The sequence below is a fragment of the Euleptes europaea genome, chromosome 10 (assembly GCF_029931775.1).
Source record: "Euleptes europaea isolate rEulEur1 chromosome 10, rEulEur1.hap1, whole genome shotgun sequence".
In the NCBI taxonomy this organism is placed as follows: domain Eukaryota; kingdom Metazoa; phylum Chordata; class Lepidosauria; order Squamata; family Sphaerodactylidae; genus Euleptes; species Euleptes europaea.
Window position 1 is genome coordinate 59,864,149 of NC_079321.1, and position 16,825 is coordinate 59,880,973.

Sequence of the window (16,825 nt, forward strand, 5' to 3'; positions counted from 1 at the left end):
AAAGGGACTAGGCAAGTAGGTGATGTGAAAGACCCCTGCCTGAGACCCTGGAGAGCAGCTGCTGGTCTGAGCAGACAATACTGACTTTGATGGACCAAGGGTCTGGTTCAGTAGAAGGCAGCTTCATGTGTGTTCAGCTCAAGAAAGCAGAGTTACAAACTGGGCGCAGAGGGCACGTGAGAGGCCCAGGACAGGAACTCTCTCATGTACCATTTCAAGCTTCTTCACCACGAAGAACCATACATTTGTAACCCTGAAAAGCAGTATCCAGGATTTAAAGGCACAAGATTTAGGCAGAACTTCCACCTTAAGTACAATAGCTTAGGAGCACTGGTTTATGCCTGCAATGTAACCTGCATATACCAGAGAGAAGTGGCATTGAAGCCAACAGAACTTCGTTCAGGCAAACTGGTCTGTCAAAGGCTATGGCTCACGATGGGTAAATGTAACTTCCGTGTTAAGGTTGCCAGGTCCCTCTTTGAAACTGGCAGGAGGTTTTTGGGGCAGAGCCTGAGGAGAGCGGGGTTTGGGATGGGGAGGGACTTCAATGCCACAGAGTCCAATTGCCAAAGCGGCCATCTTTCGGCTGGAGATCAGGTTGGCAGTTCAGAAGCAACTTAGCTCTGAATACCTATTGCTACAGGAGACAGGAACAGGGGGAAGTTTAGCCTCCATTCCCTGCTTGGAAGTGTTCCAGAGGCAACAGGGGAACTGGACCATTGGTCTGAGCCAGGAGGGCTATTCTTATATACTTGTGTGGAGGTCTTAACATGAAAGAAAATAACCAATGCACACGAAGAATGCCTTAAAAGTCAATAACATTCTTTTTTGGGTGCCACTAGTAAATATGAGTCAGTCATCCAAATTAGCAATTAAAGGAGACACTTGTTTCTGCTGATATTCAGGAAGCTAATTATTTTAGCAAGTTTAAATTTATCCCTTCTCACACACTCACCCCTCCACATTCTTGACTATGATTTCTTTGAAACTTTATTTTTTCACTCAGCGCTTCATACTCAGAAAGAGTGGTGCATATTCTATTTAAAACACAAACCACATAGCAGTTCCTTCTGTCTCATCTATTGCCTATAACTAAATGAACTGGCACCTTCTGTGAAAGCAACATGATTGCACAGGATTCTGTTCCTAGACAAAGTGCTGTATTATGTTTTTTTTTTGGGGGGGGGGGTTCCTATAAAAATAGAACTTAAGGCTTGCCAAAGAGAACATCTTGTGATGCATCACGATGCCTTTGAAGATATCCTCTGTGGCCAATGAGAACAAGGATCTTCCCTTCATCTTGTTCGCTTAATGTTCATTTGTTAAGGATTTTGGTGCTGTGGAAGAGAGAGACGCACTGCTTCTTTCCTTAAAGCACTCGTGAATCCAGAGTGATGTCTTAGAATGATATCAGGGCAGACCCTCACAACTGCTGCCTTGCTACTGCACAGCAGCGGTTCGGAGGCCAACATATAAACTCGAAAGCCTCTGTTCAGATCTGTTCTCTGTCATGAGCTCAGTAGGTGGCCTGGGGCAACCAGTTGTCTTTCATACTCAGTGTTTTTCTCTCCCTGCCCCATCCTGTAATATGACAGTAATAAGAAGCCAGTTGCGTGCTCTGAATACCATAATGCTCCAGGATTGTCTCAAGAAATAGTTTCTTTCAAATTCTAGGCCTCGCTGAATTGATTCGGTTGGCAGATTTCCCTAAGAGTCTCATTTCAGAAATAACCTGGACACACTGTCAGTCATTCAGACTTAGTTTTAGCCCAAGCTTGTCCTTTCTATTTGAAACTATTTTGCTAACTGATATGAGAGGGATTTGAACAGGTGTTCCATTCCTCTTTTTTCTCTCGCCCCCTTTCCTTTTAGACGAGAGCTGAATATTTTCACATCTATTTGCTCTTAGTGCCAAACAATACATGATCGTGGATCCATGACCAGATTGCCGACCATTTTTTTAAATATGCTAAAATCAACCAGAGATAAGATCTGAATAAGGGCTGGGGAGGTTTATGGCCCATATCCTTCCACTCTGCTCAGCAAAGTTAGAAGGATTCCTCTAACTTAAGTGGCTCTTTCACCAGAGGAACACCCACTTAAGTTGGAGGAAGGCTTCCAGCATGGCTGAGTGGAGCATTCTCCCAGTTCTCCTCCTCCTGGAGAATCTATTGTTCTTGGGGGGAGCATACAAACACCTAGTAGATGGGGGATTACAATTTACATTAAAATTTTAAAATTAATTTAGTTCCGCTATTATGTTTGGAGAAAACTGCTATAATTTTTCAGTGATGTCCTGGAGTCTCCTTTTGAGAGCCATTCTTCGTAAATATTTCATTCCAAAACAGGATATGCAGATTATGAGGTTTGAGTCAGTTTTGCTTAATTTTATCAGGAGCAGTATCAGGTACTGAAACATTCTTTTTTGGAGCTGGTCTGCATTTGTTTACTACAACTACTTTTGGTTCTAAAGGGACAAGAGAACATGAAGCTGGATGACTAACTCTTAAAGAAGAGTTTGGACTTGGGTGTCTAGGAATATAGAACACATCCTCAGTTGTATCATCTTGAATTCTGGCCTTGTGTTGGCTAGCAACCAGTTGTTGTTGGATAAACTGGAACACTCTTTGGGATTCTTGGTGGCTGTTGGGATTTTTTCAGTCTTTTTAGAGATCTCCACAGCTACACAAGGGTTGATGGTTGGACACAAATCAATTAGCATCTCTTCCTCTCTCCTCTCAGTAGAGGTTTCCGCTAGGAGTGTTTCTTTGGGTTTGGAATAACTAGTATTTTCTTTAGCAGCTCCTTCATCCATATTAGCTGGTAACCTATTCCATTAAATTGGAGGGTTTTTTTGAAGTACCTAAAGGGGAAAATCCCAAAATGCTGCAGAAACTGGCATATTTCCAATATCAAAGAAGTAATCCATGAGGTATTAAAATGTAATAAAATATGGTCATGATGAATTGGGCATGTATCCTTTCAACAAATTTAAGATTAACATAAGAGAGTCCTAGCAAATAAGATAAGTGACCCCTAGCCTTCCATTTAGAGGACCAATCTATCCATTGTCCCTTAAATTTATAAATATGAAGGACTATAACTTTTGGTACTAAAATCAATGAAGTGGAGAATTCAGGGGCACATGCTAATCTGGGTTGCCTTCATAAATACCAATTTTTTCCCTGCAGGCAAAATTGTGGGCTTTAATTTTCAGCGATTGTTTAAAATTTCTCTTTGGTCTTCCTGAGGGTAGCCTTCCCTTCATAAATACCAAATTCAGTTAATGTTGCTCTTCATTTAACATCTGGATTCAATGATGGAAGCTGAATGGTGACAACTGTGACAACTGTGACAAGTGATATAATCACTGCAAGTAGAATTCTACCGAATCTTCAGTGTTCATGCTCTAAAAAAACATGGTTGTGTTGCATAATTATGTCTTCTGCCCTGGGAGCCCTGCTCATTAACCCTAAAGAAATGTGGGGACAGTCTTGGGCAGTTTATATGGAGAGAAAGATATTGTGCCCATGTTCTGAGGTACGTTCAGTATTACTTTACATTTTCTAGAGCTCAAAATTAATAATTTTAAAAAAGTAGGTTTCAGGCTGCAGCTGCTGCAAAATAAGTTCTGCAGATGTTTGGGGCGTTAACACATGGTCATTTTGTCTGGCAATTCTCCCTCTTATGTCTCACGTTTTTATATCCCACAAATCAAAATCCAAACGCATGGTGAAGTCTCACACACACACACACCACCAGCAGCTACTGGGTTATTAGGGCACTTTCCTCTTACAGACTAGTACTCAGGAGTAGGGATGTGCACCTGGGAAAAAAGTTGCATAAGATTCCCCTATACCATTTTAATATTCAGGTTCAGAGTTTTTGATTTTCAGAATTCCACAATGTTGGGGTTCATTATTCTCTATAGGGGAATATTTTCCAGGGGGCTGCAGTGGCTATTTTTTAAGTAAATGACATCAAAAATTTCCAGGAATCTAGTCCTGCCTGTCCACTAAAGATCTGCACATTTTAAGCAAATTGGAACAAGAGGTCCAGTTCTGTGGGCCCCTGAACAAGGGGCCCCCAGCCATCCTACTGTATCCATTGTTTCATGCATTCTCCAGGGCAAAGAAGCCAATAGCCAAATACACAACAGCAACCAATGGCCAAAAGCCTGCAAATGCAAAAAGCCCCAACAGGACCAACATCAAATGACCAGATTTAAGTAGAACCATGGGCCAATGTGGCTAGCCCAACATAACCAATGTCAAACCAGAGAATCCAAACTAAACCAACTAAAGCAAGTTCTTAAAAAAAATGAATACAAGGTTTCCCCACATGCTCAACTTGCTCCTGATTTTCTTGTCAGTCAGTCCACAAGCACTGGAAGCAGTTTGGGCATGGTTCTTCTGCATGCCCACCCTCCCTCTACATTTTCACAGTTGTGGAGTCAGTCTATTTTCTTCTGCACTGGCCTTAAATAATCAGGATTTTCAAGGGAGGTGCTGTTATCATGATTGGCATCATCAGTGGTGTTACAGCATACACCCCCTTTATTTTGTTGTGTGTGCCTACATTGATATAACGATATGGCTGAATTTATAAAAAGATTGAAAATGAACACATGCTTAGGGACAAAGAGAAGGAGCTGTGAGTTCCATTGACAGACACAAGGCTGTTGGAGGGAGGGTTGCATTCATAGAATCATAGAGTTGGAAGGGATCACCAGAGTCATCTAGTCCAACCCCCTGCACAATGCAGAAAATTCACAACTACCTCCCCCTACACCCCCAGTGACCCCCTACTCCATGCCCAGAAGATGGCCAAGATGCCCTCCCTCTCATTATCTGTTTAAGGTCATATAATTACCATTGCTGACAGATGGCCTTCTAACCTCCTGGGGTGGAGGCTGCAGCTGGCTATTGGGGAGGGTCGATGTGAGACACTCCCCCCACCATGTCTGCCTGTCTCTGCATGGGAAAGCCTAACAGGAAAGCAACTTCTCCACCAGTGCCAGATTTATGTATAAGCTAAACAAGCTATAGCTTAGGGCCCCACTCTCTTGGAGGCCCCCAAAAAATTTAAAGGAAAAAAAACTGGATGTACATTTCCAAAATATAAGATAAAAAACAAATAAAATATATATTTACACCTATTATTATTTCATGTTATAGAAAATTTCTAAAGACTAGATTATGAGTCTTTGTAAATTGTTTTTCTAAAGGAACTTTTGTTTTTGCCAAATGCCAATGTGTTTGCATTATTAAGTTTGTTATGAATAAAAAATCATTTTAAGTTAGAGCTTAATAATTATTTCACTATTAATATACTTCTTAATTGTATTTCTATTACTTTGATAAAATACATATTTTGTTATGTGCAAATGGCTTTAGATACCTATTAGGTCCATAAATTACCATATAGCATATATTCAACACAAAAAACAGCGACAATTTGTTGTTGAGAAAGGACAGCTGGACATATAAAGGGCCCCATTACCTTCAATAGCTTAGGGCCTCATCAAACCTAAATCCGGCCCTGTTCTCTACCAATCTGTTTATGAACAATACGTGAAGTGGTAGGTCCCTTTCAAAGCATGCCACTTTTTCTGGTGTGGGAAGTGGCCACTGTCTCCACCAGGGCTTTTTCATTTAAACAAAAATCAGCACTAAAACATTGTTATATAGATATACCATGGTAATGATAGGTTTAGCAAGTTCTCTGAATTACCAGATTTCATTTTTTAAGAGTAAGTCTCTGTCTCTTTCCCTCATAGAGATATAAGGGAAAAGGCATGACTTCGCAAGGGAGGAGGATAGAGAGTAACTTTTTTTAAAAAGCTGGGAACTCAGAGAACCTGCTAAACCTAAATTTGCATATGTGCAAATGTGTGCATCTTTATACCAATAAATCAATACGTATCAAAATCAAAACCACTCACCTTCAGGGTGTGGGGAATGGTTTGACTATGACAACAGCCCAATCATCTAAAAGTTGGCTGGAGGTGGGTGGGAGTAGGTGGGACAAACAACAAAAACTGAGGCAAAAATGAAAGACACAAAAATATGTGTGGAAACCAGGGGATAAACTGAAGTACTATAGGGCCAGAACTGATGGATGTGGCCAGAACTTTTCCATGTGGAAAAGGCCACAATTTGGAATGTGATTTTATATAATGCCAATCAAAATCGATAACTTCCTTGCTATCTCTTTCTACCTCTGAGTTTAAGTTTTATGCTTTGGGAAGAGTGTTTTTCTCAGACCAAAAAGATGCAGACCAAAAATATGCTCATTTCACTCTTAAAGTCCAGGGCTCAATAGCTGAAGAGCAGCAAGTTGACTCTCAGCAAGACCAACTGCTCAAACCTCCAGGGGATCAGCCATTAGTGTTGCAAACTGACAATGTTACCAGTATGGGGGAAAACACATGGAAAAAAACACGGAAAAACTCTGCATGTTTGTTGGAGGGCATGACAGGAACCTCGGAGCCACAAGAGAGAGGTGTGGCCAGATTGTCTCTTTCCTGGCTCAATAGCTCAGCAGATTGGTGGCATGCAACTCATCACACTCAGATAGGTAGTCCCTCACCACTGTGTCCACCAAAGCCTAGCTCATGTCCCTCATGTTTCCACTGAAGCCAACTGGATCCTCAATAGCCTCCATTACCATGGCCATCCTGGGAGTGTGGGAACAGAAGGGAACAGAAGATCTACATTTGCCCTTCTCCATTTCTCCTCAAGGCAGCGTACCCCTCTTGGCCTGCAAACACTCAACACATTGAGAGACCTCACCTCTCGAGCAAAGGAGCTGGCTGGTATGTCAATGGCATGGTGAGTTGGGGAGGAGTTGTCCTTGGTGCTTAAGAAGAATGTTGGGGGGGAGGCCATGTGACCTGAAATCTCTCAGTACCATTAATACATAATAAACAAATCCAGAGGTAATGCTGGCCAAGTCTGGAGCCAAGGCAGTGTGGTCCAAACACTAGTACCCAGTGGGCTGCCCTAGTTGTAGCCTCCATGTAAAAGTAGAGTGAATAGGTTGATGATACCTATCCACCATGTAATAAAACCTAGTTTAACCTATATATTGTTGCCTTGTGTCACATTTTGGGTTGCTGGTTACACTAAAGAAAGCTCCTAGAAATCCTCAGAAACTGAGAATTATTTCTGAATGGATTGTTGCAGCCTGCCAAGATCTACTTAAAAGTCTATTTTGGAGCAGCCTCAAATCAAGCTGCCATATGGAATTACTCCATTCACTTCTTGGCCCAGGAACAAAACGATAAAACTGAGATTATTTATTAAATCCCGCAGTGATCCTTATATGTGTGTCTTTTCCACATTGGATGTATCAGATTCCAACAGCAAACATCACCCATACTCATTTATAAAAGGAAACTATGAAATAACAAAGTAGTTGTGGTGCTTGTGGGTTGACTATCTTGACAACACTACAAAGCAGAGCCTAATTTTGTTATTTGGACTCCGGTTGTTTCAGAGCTTGCTGGCACCTGAAGTTGAGCCTATTTGTTGCCATACTCTGGAAGATTGATCACAGGAAGCCAAGGTTATTATGCTTTTAAAAAATCAGTCTCAGCTGTTTTCTAGGTGCAGTCTACCTAAAAATGGCCCTCACAATAACCTAGCATTTCTTTTGTGTTAAATGCATCTGGGCACTGGAGTATATTGGCATCCCTGGTGGCCTTGGGCACTTTACCAATAGGATGGCACCTTAGTAATAAACAACAACAGACTATGAGTCTTCCTTGCTTGCTGGGAACAGGCTGCCAGTGTGGCTCTCATGAAGCAAACCACCATTTGTATTATCATAAGGAGACGGCATTTTTGGATTGAACTGTTAATTGGTTATTACATAGATGTTTTCCTTAACAGCCTTATCTATGCAGTGGTGCATCACAGATCATCTGAACGGTGCATGCAGCATTACATTGCCAGAGAGGCGTCACATGTTTCTGCATTGCTCTGTTGCGCTAACGTTTCACAGATGGAGGATGGTTTAGAAGTGATGCTGGGTGCATGAGATGCCACACCCGTGCGATTTTTATGCATGCTCAGCATCACTGTTATAGTGGACCTAGTATCAGGAAGCAGGTTTCTTATGGGCCTTGATTCTTTTGTCAACTTGGTCTGAATCACATCTGCCTGTTCACTGCTTGATAACTCATCACTTGATGGTTATCAACTGCCTCCATTGATCCGTAGCACATTGAGGCAGTCAGGTAATGGGCAAGCTTAAAGGGCTCATTCCTTTCCTTTTCCTTTCCTTTTATCCCTTAGAAGCTCCTTGATCAATTGATCTTGAGCAGCATATATCTAGTGTTGGAGGGATATAAGGACTGAAACAAATCTTGCCACTGACAATGTAGCCTTGGGGTCCCTGTCGCTTAGTAAAAAAGGCATTTTGTCAGTCACAGAGGCATTGGATTTGTATATTAAAAGGGGGGAAATATAGTGCGATCGAAGTTCCTCGTAAAAGCGGCATTCCAAAAGGGCATGGGCTAATGTGTCAATAGAGCCAGAAGAGCAAGGGCAGATCCTGTCTGAGTATGGTATATTCAGAATTCTGCCCTGCATTACCATAGAAGGGTTAGCATTCAATATAGCCAAGCAAAAAGCTCTACAGAGACGAGGAGTTGTCAGATAATATGTATAGGCAGGCATACCACGTGGAAGGGGTATTCCGAAGAACTGGGATGAACAGACGCGACGAGCACGAAAAGTAGTGCTGTTATAATCGAGCTCTTTAATGCGCTTTTTAATTTTGGCAAAAGCTTCAGTTTTCCCAAGATCTGATAACATATCCTGCGAGAAGCCCAGCAACGCCAGTTTCTCATCGAAGATTTTTTGCCATGAGGATTTGAAAGGGTCATGCTTCAGAGAAGCTAGGAACCCCTCAGTGCTAAAGCACAGTTTAAGGTGTAGTTTAAAGGCGGCCAACCACGCCCTAGCTTCAAGTGACATTTGGCCAAACTCGGAACGAAGGGTAATGCCAGCAACACATCGAGGGGCATTTAGGAGTTTTCGTAAGAACTGAAGCAGTGGACGATCTATAGATTCATTGATGACTGTAATCCAGATGGCAACACCAAAGAGGATAATTGGGGTAATTTTCAGGTTAAAAACCTGAATAGCCCCTGGAATATATTTGCCACCTTTGGTGTGAAAAAAACTGACAATAGCACCAACCCCAGGTTTAATTTTGTTGGACACTGCTTTTTGATGGGCATTCCAATTTAGGTTATGGGAAAACAGAATGCCAAGGTAAACAAACTCCTTGACTTGGTCAACCTCAAAGCCATCTAATACCCAGCGAAAAAGAGGCATTTTTCTCCTCTTAGTGAAGATCATGATCTTAGATTTATGATGATTTATTTTAAGACCTTCCCTAGAGCAGTACTCAGAAAAAGTTTGCAAAGATCTTTTCAAACCAATTCTTGTGCAGGACAGGAGAACTGCATCGTCAGCATAGAGTAGAATCGGGGTGGAATGGCTTGCAAGCTTTGGGGAGTGGCAAAACTCTGAGAAATTGGTTGCCATATCATTCAGGTATAGATTAAACAAGAGAGGAGCAAGGAGGCAACCTTGTCTAACTCCCTTGGCCAGTTCAAAAGGCTCGGTTAGTTCAAAAGGGCTCATTCAGACATGCCATGGTTTCCCACACACACACACAAAATGGTATGAAGTTCATAAACAGCCATGTTTATATCAGGGAAGCCTTGTATTAATCACATACAGAATTATCTGCCATTAAAATGTGTCCTGTGGTCATAGCTGATAGAAAGCTGATAGAGGAAAGCTGATAGGATGAAAATAGATTTCTTTGAAATGTGGTGTTGGAGGAGAGTGTTACGTATACCCTGGACTGCCAAAAAAACAGATCAGTGGGTTATAGATCAAATCAAGCCTGAACTGACCCTAGAAGTTAAAATGACTAAACTGAGGCTATTGTATTTTGGTCACATCATGAGACGACAAGAGTCACTGGAAAAGACAACCATGCTAGGAAAAGTTGAAGGCAGCAGGAAAAGAGGAAGACCCAACAAGAGATGGATTGACTCAATAAAGGAAGCCACAGCCCTCAATTTGCAAGATCTGAGCAAGGCTGTCAAAGACAGGACATTTTGAAGGACTTTCATTCATAGGGTCGCCATGAGTAGGAAGCAACTTAACAGCACTTAACACACAACACACACATGGTCACAGCAGCTCTAAAACTGCCATTGTAACCATAAATTGTTGAATCATGCCACTATGTCACTGCTAAATTTTGCTTAAGACAAAAGTTCAAAGTAAATGTTCAGGTCCTGCTGGGGTGGAACATTTGCAATGTCTGAAGGAAGCCAAATGCATTTCAGTACACTATTTTTTAAAAAATTCACCCTTCTCTACCTGGGTTTCTCTGGCAAAGTCATATGAGCAGGTTCAGCCTAGTGTTAAGAAAGGAGCCATCATACATGGTGAAAATGTCTTGGTGCCAAGTTCAAACAGAGTCAAGAAGCCAGTTAGTGACTACATAATGGTAGCTGTATTTTTTAAAGAAAAAAAATTCTTCACATAATAAATACATCTTATACACATTGACTTCAAATTTACTTCAGAAAGCTATTTACATTATAAATAATTATAAATGGGAACAGTGTAAGATATTGTAGACATAGCTAAGTTGAGTTTCCTACATTACATTCCAAAGAAAACTTCAAATTACAGATGTTATTCTACAATGTCACTAGAACCTGAACTTTGCAAGGCATGGTATTCATAATGGTGGCAATTTTGCCCCTTTGCCATACAAGCATCTCATCCCTTTTCACTCCCTTATCCTAAACACACTTACTCCAGTCCCATAACTGTCTTGGTTGCACAGAAGCTTTGAGGTGCTGACAGAATTCCTGCAGAAGAATTTCCCCCATTCATTTCAACAGAGGGGGCATATTCATTTTCATGTATTCATAGAGTACCTCCCTCCATTGGAGTGAAAGAAAGCTAATGCCTCCAAGAGCTCCATGTGTGTATTGAAGCATGCACAGAACTCTGGATCAGAACCCATGCTTAGAAGAAAGGCCTATTAACTTCTGTGGAACTTATTTCCAATTAAGTGCTCTGTATACTGTTATCCATTAAAATCAGTGGAACCTGCTGCAAAGTAAATTCATTTAGGAGAAGGCTGAATATGTGTAAGACAAAAAAATAAGTATGGATTGCATCATTATGCTGGAAATGCCCTTAACTATAACTATATATTTTAGGCCTTTGAAAAAAAAGATATCCCCTGTGTCCAATACTTAACATCAAATATTTGTGCATAATTGTGTTTGTTTTTAATGTAAAGACACTGTTGTTTTATAATGAGCTTAGGTGTTGTTAGAGCAATTTTTCCACCTGAAAACTAAATCACATGCATTAAAATAAATAATACAGATTATTTAAAAAATAGTTTAAATGACCACAACAATCATTAGACATATTTGTTTTCACTGTGAAAAGGTTAGTAGCAGTAAACACAAGTGGACATTTTGAGTTGGATGCAAATGTGCCCTTACTTTGATGGAAGCATTCCTTGATCAGAACACCTTTGGATCCAACCTATAGATTTTCAGCCCAATCAGTGGATTTGTGTACAAGTTCAACTAGTTTGTTTCTAGCACCAGTTTTGCTCCTTCCTTCCAAGCAGTGTTCAAGAGAAACAAATGAACCTTATTTTATCAAGGGGAACAGTTGTCCCATCTGAAGCCCTCCTTAACACATAAGCCTTCTCTATACATGAAAACATGAAATGAATGGTACTTTTCTCAGGGGTGTCCTGTGGCAGTCTTCATTGTAAATACATGAATTTGCTTCATTACACACACACAATTGCTTTTTCTGTTAAAAAAAAAATCTTCCATGTTCTCTGCCCAAAATATTTAAATTAATTTCTGTGGGCGCACATAGAGGAGTTAATATTTTACTTACTCAAAGGCAAATCCTAAAAACAAGAATTACCATAAATGACTGACAGGTTCTATAATTTTTTTTGTTTGGGGGGAAAGAATAACCTTGTTGTTCCAACTGCCTTGTTTCCAAATATTATATATATATACCTGAAAGGCTGATGTTTAAATTTGAAGAATTAAATACATTTTTAACTTTAAGGAATAATTGTAGCATTAGATAAATGAGTGCAGCACTGTTTCAACTGTAATGAAAAATACTGACTTTCAATGAATAAAGCAAGTATTTGAAACCGAAATATCACTTTCTTCCTGCACTTTATTCATCAGACACTTTAATGAGCTACATTTCTGTAATAATATGAAATAATGTGAGGAAGAAAATAATGGCAACATTTATTTTGTAAGATTTGTTAAGCTCCCCAGTACTACAGCAGTACAGACACAAATCTGGGAAATTCTAATTCAAATACATTTTGAATGCGTGCAAAATGTTTTATCAGGTTTTACACAAAATAAAATAAAAAACCCTTGAGATTGAGAACAAGAGAATTTCTGCATCAAATAGTCTATGTTTTCAATGTTCCTTGTCTTTTATACCAGTGCTATACAAGTGATATATATTTGGTATGAAGAAGAGTCGATTTTTATATGCCGACTTTCTCTACCACTTAAGGAAGATTCAAACCAGCTTGCAATCACCTTCCCCTCCCCACAACAGACACCCTATGAGGTGGGTGGGGCTGAGAGAGTATGACTAGCCCAAGGTCACCCAGCTGGCTTCATGTGTAGGAGTGGGGAAACCAATCCTTTTCACCAGATTAGCCTCCACCATTCATGTGGAGGAGGGAGGAATAAAACCTGGTTCTCCAAATCAGAGTCCACCATTCCAAACCACCCCCACCACTACACCACGCTGGCATAGAATGATTTAGAATAGCAAAATTATTTAAACTTAATGTTTGGTAATTTTCAGAATCAAGGGAAACATGAATATTGTGAAGAGTTCTAGCTGAGATTTGTATACAGGTCTACCAACTTTGAACACCGCGGCAAAGAATGGGATTACACCTCAGGCATCGTTCAGATCCTAAAGCACATCAAGACTTGCCAACTCTTAGCTCTTCAAGTTTGTTTGTATGGATTCTGACAATATCTGTGAAAGTCAGTATATCTATTGGGACTAGTAGTGGCTCCCCATGGTCTCAGGTAGAGAAGTCTGTCATATCACCTGCTACCTGATCCTTTTAACTGGAGACGCTGGAGATAGAGCCTGGGACCTTCTGTACACAAAACAGATACTCTACCATTGAGACATCACTTCTTGTTAGGACCCTTGGAACCTCACATTTTATTTTGAAAATGTGAAAAGCTCAATCCAAAATACAGTTACCTGAAAGAAACAATAGATTTTGTTTACAATCTTCCTCTAACACAGTTGAGACATTTTGAAACACTGCACAGAATATCTCCATGGACACAGTTGTGTGGAAGAAGCAACCTCTGATCTGGCATGACTTCTGTAACAGGTTTCAGTTCAGACATGGTGGATTTTTTTAAAAAGTTACCCTCAGGAAACAGAATCTATCAACATAATGACATCAGGTCAGGCATTACTTGTTCCACATGGTTTTGTCTATCAACATAGTGACATCAGGTCAGGCATTACTTGTTCCACATGGTTGTGTCCACAGAGATTCTCTGGTTGGAGGTTTTAGGATGTCTGCACCAAGCCCCTGTTGCGGCACAATTTCAAGGTTAGTCAAAAGCATAGGGACAAGAAAGTCCTTTCCTGGTTGGACCCTTCAGATGATTCAGTTGTAGATGGCAAGCCACACAAAATAGGGAAAACTATTATCTCTATCCACTGTAAAGCTTGGTAATTTCAGCACTGTAATTTCAGTAGAGGGAAGTAGATATTTCATCCTTTTGGCTTGGAAATGTGGTGACATCATATACTAAGGATCTGGAATCCATATAGCAACAATTCAGGAATTTTCCTGAACTTGTGGTAGTGCATGTTTATGAAGGCCTGGCTGACAGTTTTGAATATGTGGTGCAATCACATCAGTACCAGGAGTCTTGACTATTCTACCAGCTTGACTCTCAGCTGGTGAGAAGGAACATGTCACATTTCCCAGCATGATTATTCTCTGTGTCAATGCATGCATTTGGTACAAACCTTTGCGCCACAGCAAATGTTACAGATTTCAAAAACAATGTAAACTTATGGGAAGAGCATCACATTGGGAAGTCAAAATTATTTCTTCACGAGAATACTGTTCAGGTATGAAAGTCATGACAACTCTAATGGAGCAACCCAAAATCTGTACTTGCATAAACTCATAACAGTTATAAGATCTAGTCTGAGAGCTAAAATTAAATTTGTCATACTTTCAGAATTTGCCAAAAAAAATTACATTTAAATCCATTGAATCTCTTAATATTTTGTTTTCCCAAAACACTTGCATTCTGATATATTTTAATTTAAAAATTTAATACAACACATATTAACAATGTCACATACCAGCCTGCTACATTCAGTACTTTTACACCATGTTTTTCCCTGTAATTAACTGAATCCATGTTTAAGAATGTCAAATGAAATGTGAACTAAGGACATAATTTGAAATATTTAAGCAAAAAGAATGATGAATTTGAGGCAGGACGTTAGTCCCCTTGAACCCAGAGAGATTTACAAATAAACCCATACAGATTATGCTATTAATCTGAGCATTATTCTCCCTGAATTCATTTCCGCCCTGGTTGCACTGGCATCTGTTGAGCAACTGAAAAATCCTATGTGTGTTGTAGAGGTCTGCAATTGATAGTGTAATCACAGTGCTGGTATCTAAAGTGTCAGGAGCACTGGGGTTGTTCTGTTCCACATGAGTCCTCTTTAAATGTATATATTCAGTTCATACTATAGCACCGCTAGAGCAATGAAAGAAGTCACCACTTAATTGTACATTAATATCTCCATAAAAGAGTCACCTCCGGAAAACCCTAAAAACCACAGCTCAGTACTACTCTGAAGATTACGTTACTCTTTAATAGACTCCGTCTTTCACCAAATTAATGCACTTATTGTTAGCTGTGGTCTTCCCTCTCATCATATTCTAGCAATGGAGATCTCACACTAATCAAGCTGGCCAGGTCTGTATTACTAATATGCATATTTGCCATCAGTTTTACACCATTGGTTGAGTCTATGCTATCCATCCTCTCAAAACCTCTAATTTGCAGTCAGCATTCCATATTTTCCCTTCCATTTACTTTTGTTTGCAAGATATTGCACATCATAAGGGACCCTTTTTAGCAACATGCTGAAATAAAGCACTAGCTAAAAGCAATGTGTTGGATCTTTCCATTCCATTCTTTTAAGTGTTGTGGAACCGTTCTCTCGTGTGAGGAGACTTCCTCTGGCAGAAAAGTCTTTCCCTCCAGCACAGGAGGCTCTTCGTCTCAAGGAAGGTTCTCCACTTAGCTGAGCGGTAGAATCCAACCCAGTAAGACTGGTTGCTGTGCTGTGCATGTCGCTGGGATCACACTTGCAGAGCTACCCTTTGTAAGAACCAGCATTCTGGGTTATCAGGGCAGGTTGAAGATCCCACGGATTACAAAAAGGGAAGAGATGTACATCTCCCAGGAGGAGGCACCAGCTCACACTTACAGGGCTCTTATGAAGGCCACTGGCAAGTGTGGCATTGGGGGGAATCTTTATCCTTCGTAAAGTTGGATGGTGACTGTTTTCCAAAGCCTATAAAAGGCACGGTCTGGCCACTGGAAAAAGAAATCTGTGACATTAATGCATAGTATCTATGGTTACAGGAGCCCCGTGGCACAGAGTGTTAAGCTGCAGTACTGCAGTCAAAAGCTCTGCTCACGACCTGAGTTCAATCCCGACGGAAGTCGGTTTCAGGTAGCCGGCTCAAGGTTGACTCAGCCTTCCATCCTTCCGAGGTCGGTGAAATGAGTACCCAGCTTGCTGGGGGTAAAGGGAAAATGACTGGGGAAGGCACTGGCAAACCACCCCGCAAACAAAGTCTGCCTAGAAAATGGGATGTGACGTCTCCCCATGGGTCAGGAATGACCTGGTGCTTGCACAGGGGACCTTTACCTTATCTATGGCTACATTGAAAAGAAAATTGTAATTTGAGCTGGAAGTCTGACCAAAAACGAAACTTGATTCCATAGGAGACGCACAGCCCATTCCTGACCTTTCGACGGCTGGGGATGGTGTGGCCGAGATTCTGCCACAGTACCTCCAAAGCAATTTCCCAGCTGCTGAAAGGCTTTAAAAAGCCTTTTGGTGGCTTTTTAAATTTTAAATGGGGCACTTTGCCCCGTTGAGAACAGCGAGGCTGAACCTGTAAAAAAACAGGCGCAGCAATGCTGTTCTCGCCAGCGTGCAGGGCTGAAAGGGGACAGGAAGCTGCCTACTGACAGCTCTGCCCCCGGGCATGCCCTGGGTATGCCTCCTGGGATGCCGGCACGGGGCTTTGCACTGGTGGGAAGCCGGCAGAAGGCCCAGCCAGCGTCCCTCACCAGGGAACCAGCATCCGGGCCTCCCCGCCGGCATTGGGGCCACTCCACACAGCATAAGTAGCCCAGACACCAGCACAGGGGCCCCCAATGCCAGTGTAGCCACTTTTTGGCTTTCTAAGGATTTTCATCCTTGAAGGTCAGGAATGGGCTGCCCATCTGCTATTCTTTTTGCCACAGGCTAGCATTTTGCTCTCCAGGTATTACCAGTGTTGAAGTGCTACTTGATCAGTCTACACTAAAGTCCATTGAAAAAATTATTATAGAAATCTCAGCAGGCTAAGTATAAGAACCTAGTGTGAAAATTCATAGAAAATTCAGGTTTAT